Genomic DNA, 5,901 nt, shown 5'->3' with positions numbered 1-5,901 from the left:
TCAGTGTTGTGGTATTTTCTGTGCTTTGGGCCTCTACAGTTCAGGTCCAAGGCACACCCTCCCACTGCCTGGGTGCTGCTTTACTGTTGGGGTAAGCCCATGACACAGGGAATCATACTCGTTGCATAAAGGGCATTAAAGTGTGGGGTGTATGGCGTGTGGGGATATGTGTTATGTTTGTATATAGTTGTCTCCATGCCACTGCTCTTTCTTGGGTCTGGTGCGGTGACAGGTAGGTTGGATTGAGTTGGCCGTGTTATACTGTAGGGGCACTGGCTTGGAAGATGGTCTGGAGCACTCTTCCTGCGGCGCTCAGATGGCATGAGCTCGGGCTACGGCGTGTGCATGACGATTTCCTGGAGGGACTCGTTGCCTGGCGTCCACAAGGTGACGACGTTGGGTGTTTGATCATTGTCTTCGAAGATGCAGCGTGTGATAGAGGATATTCTGCCTCTACTGTAACTGCAGCAGGCTGCTTGCAAGTTGATAAGGATGTATGAATTGCTGAACTTTACTGGAGACAAGGGTGATGGCCATCCCCTCCGTTACCTCCTGCACTACGCTGGTCATCATACTGCTGTATCTCTGGTATATTATGCGATATCGTTCCTGGAGACGTCCTGCTCTTGCCCTGTTGCATCATGTGTGGTGCTTTGGGAAGTGCATGGAATCTTTCAAGTGCGACCTTCCATTGAAATTCATAATGGCCATTTGTTTGTGGCAGCTTTCCCATGTGGGAGTATCCTAGGTGTTTGAGCATGTGCCTGCCCATTGATGCAGGGGTTAACCGATCTACTGGACTTGTTACGTGGGCGCCTATTATTTCTTCAGCCTTGTTGTGGACTCCCAGGGCTTCAAATTTGGTTGTAGCTGTGTTCAGAGGTTGACTCTGTGCTTTCTGTAAGAGTACGTCTAATTGATCTTTCTCCTCGGGGCTATGAGTAAGTTATGGTGTCGATTGCAGTTGTTTTTGTCATGAAATTCTCGATATAGTAAGTAAAACAATTTGTGAAAGTGTCGTTCATCTTGGGTGGTAATTTTACGGCTACTGTGGGCAATTTGCTTGCAGTAACACTTACTATGGGCTTATATTTGGTATTTTAAATTATGTCTCTTATACAGTGTTCTAAATACAGCCGTCATAGTGTTCAGAGCTGAAGCCATTGCCATCTGACAAATTTGTAGTGAGAGTGTTGGGATAGTATAACATAAGCACTACTAGGAAGCCTGGAGCAAACTCGCAAGGAGAATTCCATCTACTATTCATCATTGCCATGCTGGTTGCACTTTCATACTGGCTGCTTTTGCAGAGAACAGCACTTGTAAATGAGACTGCGATGAAACATATATTATGGACGGTTCTTCATCTCCCTAAATGTTTTTCACAGCCACTGGTTTGTGTTGTGTTGAGGTATCGGTGGCAATGCGTGGGCATTAACAAAATGTTGTTGGTAGTTCACCATACTGAAAATCCAAAACACTGTGGATGCACAAGTTCATAAATTGTGAAGCGTTTATAAGGACCTACAGCACACGCAAAAACAATGGTAAAAGGAACCACACCTTTCAAGAAGGCCCAACCAGGGAGAAAACATAAATACTGCATTGCTAGCACCAAACTCAACCTTAAAAATCAGTTGCAGATCTAGTAGAAACATATTGAGTGTGTGTGTTAGCAAGCACTTGTAAAAAATGATGCTGAATTGCAAACTTTATTTACCAAGTAGAAAAGTTTAAATTAGCGCTATGTAATTAACTATGTAATTAACTGCAGGTACAGACATGCCAATGATGTGCTAGTTTTTATTGGCATGCAGGGTAATGACAGAAAGGAGAGCATATGACTTTTACCCAGTGTTTGTGAAACTGCTTTATTACTTGTGTAACAAAACTAGGCAATTTCTATTGGCTACTGTACCGACGTCTGCATCGATAGGGCAACGTTTTTCCAGCATTCATTAATGTCATTTATGGACGCCGTTTCACCCACTGTTGTATTCATTGTGAACAATAAACGTGCCTCCGAACGATAACAGTGAAATCTTTCAGCATTAGCAATGATTGCATTTGTGCATGTCCCGACGCAAACATGCAGCAGTGCCCAATTTGGAAGTGCCCTTTGTAACGCTACCTCTAAGTTGGCGAGTAAAGTTGGTATGGCGAGTTGATCTACCGAGTTGGCGAGTTCCTGAAATGCTGCAGGAGGGCCGCGTTTTTTGTAGGATGGCTTCCACTCGATTCACCCGCCGCTCATCACGGGCGGAGCATCGCTCCGATCACCGACGAGCTATTTGCTAGGGTCAGCCACCCTCGGAACAAATCGGAAAACATTTACCACTCGCTCCGCTAAGAGAACACTTAACACGATTTAGCGAGGACGATAACCTTGGAGTGACTATATGTTGGTCGTAGGTGGATAAATGAGACTGAACGCAGGGCTACGGCACGCAATAATCGAAATTTTCTCATTTATTGAATGCAGAGGGTTGGTTCTGCGGGCACACCCTGCTCCTTGCGTGGTCGTTGCCTTTCCGCAGGATCCACACACCTTCGGCACCCCTTAATTTCCATTTACCTTTTGAAGCGCGAATAAAGTATGAAGCTCACGGCGCCTTTTTTCCAGTTTCAAAATGCGATTTGCCGGTTTCGGGGCATTAAACATTGACGAAATGTTTACCTTAGCCACGCTTGGTAGAAACGTCTAACGTCGGTCCCTCTGGAAGCGCGAGCAGTTAGCGAGAAGCGAGAAAAAAAAAATAACTAGCACGAAGGGCCTGCGTATGTCGATAATGCATATATTGTTTAAAAAAAAAAGAAAATCGAATTTCAACCCGGGTTAAGCAATGCCTAACGCTTGGAACCACCTGGAACATTCTGACGCAATGCACAACAGTTTTCAGTAAACAAATATCGCTGGATCGACGCTTCAGCCTCTGCTACGCGTTAATTCCTGCCTCATACGCTTGAAGAGCGGTCCGAAAAAATGTTTTGGAACGGCAATCTTTTGTTCTGAAGCCTAACCAGGCCACAGAGCAGAATAAAAACACAAATAATAAACGCACGAAGTGGGCCTGCAACCCCGACGCGCAGGTGACGTCACAGTTCGGAATTTCCCAACAGCCACAGTGCGCCCGCAGACAGAAATCCTCCGCGGTGCGACCTGGTGCGCACCTTTACTATTTCGCAGTTATATTAAGAAAATGTTATTTACGAAAACAGTAAAATATAAGAAGAAAAAGAAAATATTTTTTTTACGAAGGTAATTTGAAGAAAACAAGAGTTTGTTTCGCATGATATTAAGAACTACATTTCTTCTTGGCGGAGAGCTACAAACTGGAGCGCGGGACTATAAAAAGCCATGTGACGTTGTTCTCGGTGGAACTTCTCGCAGAGACGTGGGTTGGAGCACACGGCCGCGTGTCTGCGATAAGGTAAGCTTACGACTTGGTTTTGCCTGCCTGCCTGCTTACCTGAGTGCAGTACGTTCAGTTCTCTATGGACAATCATGGTAGCCGTTGTTGAAACCGCCGGCAGTCCGTCTTGTATGATCAACACACAAGAGCTTCAGAAGATCGTGAACAGCACCTGGCAGAAATGGTTGAGGCGGAAGTGCGACTTAAGAATGAATGTCCTCGTGCGAGCCACGTATGCAAGGGCGAAGGAGGAATTGGAGCGCAAGCGTCTATCCCGCAAACGCCGGTGGCAGGAGCTGTGGTCCGAGCTCGGCAGCGCCCAGTCGAAGCGACCGCACCGCCAAGATGGCGACTGCACAAGCCACGATGACCCGCTTTCCCTGAACTGTTTCTTTGAGAAGCTGCGGCGTGGACCGGTGGCAGTGCTGGACAGAGTCTGAGCGTAGCGTCGTTTCCCTTTTTTTTTTTTGCAGTTCCCACCACCAACTCCCGCCCCCACGGCGCGACTACCCGCCCGGATGTCGACGTCCGCTGGAAGGGAGTGAGTTCTCGGTGGTCGCAGTAATTGCTTATTTGTGTATACATAGCTGTATCACTATTGTAAATAGTCCATCGCAGATTGTACATAGCCATAGTCATGAGATTAAACTTAATAAATTATTGTCGAATTGTGCAGTCCATAATTTTGTCTGGAAGCGGCCGCCATCTTGGTAGGCTTAGCGCAGTCAAACATGGCGTCGTTCTTCCTCGGGGCTAATTGTACACGTCGTACGACTAAGGTTGCGTCACCTCATTACTGCGGTTTCGCTTAATGGTCAAAGCTGCGTATTTTTCTCGCGGTTTCCTGCACTGCAGACTCTATTCCGCTCTTCCGCACAATTTACCAAAAATCTGCTTGTCGCGGCCATTTACTTGCATTTCTTTTGTCTGTAGGTGACATGATCGATTCCAGGGTAAACGGTTGTCTTCGCCGCAGTTAACTTGAAGAATGAATTACTTTCTTGTTTTGTAATAGATTATCCAAGCCGAAGAGAACACTTCGAGCGACCTGCTTTTCGTTTTAAAGCGACTTGCGTTTCAGGATAGAGGCCTTCTTGAGTGACCACCAAGGGAACACTATACGGTAATAAGCAAGTGAACGCACAGACCCCAGCGGAATCGTCGGAGCATGAACGCATTTGAAATCCTCGTCGACTTCGCTGCACCACAGTCGCAATTTCACTTCTCATTCCAATGGGTTTGCCCGTTCCTTTTTCTTGGCATGGCATATATTGTGTCCAGTTCACGGATTTTGTGCAGCTAGCGTGGTTAACAGCTATTCTTGTAATGTTTACCTGTTACAATTGCTGTATATTCGAAACTTGAGTGTTATCAACCTTAATACAATTTGCTATAGGCATTTATAATTCGCAGTTGGAGACTTGCTGTTATCAACCTTGATACAGTTTGCCTTAGGCAGGCGTAATTTGCATAACTTCACACATTAATGGTTGATTTAGTCCCTTCATAGGCAGTTGATGCAAGTTCATTTAAAAAACCTGATGCCTGCATTTTGCCTCCGATTTTTCTTTCCCATTTCTTTAGCTCCACCAAGGTCAATGTTCAGAGAAAGTGACCAGACTAAAAGTTGAAGTACTGGAAAGGATCTGTATGGAAAAAGCGCAAGCAGTATATTAAAAACAAGAAAGTTGTCAAGGGAAACCTAAAGAAGCCACTGCACTGGTTCAAAGGAAACACTGAAGCAGGTGGTTGGAAGCTGACAGCTATGAAGCGTAAATTTCCCGGCCATCTGAAGGAATCCCTAGCAAGTTGCATAATGGGTCTTCACGCGCGGGGAGGGTTAAGTATGTTTTTCCTTTACAAGAGCTGCACATTGAAGTTCATGAAGTTGCATGTTCAAGTTCATATACAAGCCTTGAAGTATACAGTACCGAATTCTCCAGCGGCACATTGCAGTTCCTGCATTCAAGCTAGAAGTATACGGCGTCCGATTTTCTAGTGCGCTCAAGCTATGAAGTATACATGCCCAGTTCTCAAGTTGTATATTGAAGTTCGCATGCTCAAGATATCTGTACAGTAGCCAGTTCAAGTTAGCAAAGCATACAGTGCCCAGTTTGTACAAGCTGTGAAGTATAGTGCGGTATTTTCAAGTTGAAGTTGATGTACTCAAGCTCCGGAGGAATACGAAGTTTCAAATTTTTTTTAGAGCTCTGACTTAACACTTTTTCAAGTCTTTTCACATACAAGCATGAAGTAGTACAGTTCGAAGATTCGCCATTCGAAGTGGAGGGGTGGGGGGGACGTGACCGAAGTTGTGTTCAGACGAAGAAATCTGAGAGAGGTTGTACCTATATCAAGTTCCAAGATTGACCTTGAAGCAAAACACTTCCCAGCTACCAAGTTTCGCCACGGGTGGCTTGGGGGAGGGGGGTAGGGGTGACTGACCAAACTTTACTTATGCATACAGCCCAAGAAGTCTGATATCAAG

The 5,901-nt window shown here is 45.5% G+C and overlaps 1 long non-coding RNA gene across 1 annotated transcript; it reads left to right on the top strand.

Annotated features, from left to right (window-relative positions):
- Positions 1–3,340: 3,340 nt before the first annotated feature.
- Positions 3,341–4,088, top strand: LOC139047651 (uncharacterized). Its single transcript, XR_011507304.1, has 2 exons — positions 3,341–3,431; positions 3,887–4,088. It is a non-coding gene; the product is annotated as an uncharacterized lncRNA (long non-coding RNA).
- The last annotated feature ends 1,813 nt before the right edge of the window (positions 4,089–5,901 follow it).

Source organism: Dermacentor albipictus, chromosome 7 (genome assembly GCF_038994185.2).
Source record: "Dermacentor albipictus isolate Rhodes 1998 colony chromosome 7, USDA_Dalb.pri_finalv2, whole genome shotgun sequence".
Taxonomy (NCBI): Eukaryota; Metazoa; Arthropoda; class Arachnida; order Ixodida; family Ixodidae; genus Dermacentor; species Dermacentor albipictus.
The sequence above is the reverse complement of the archived record's forward strand: the minus strand, read 5'-3'. Positions and strand labels throughout refer to the sequence as shown.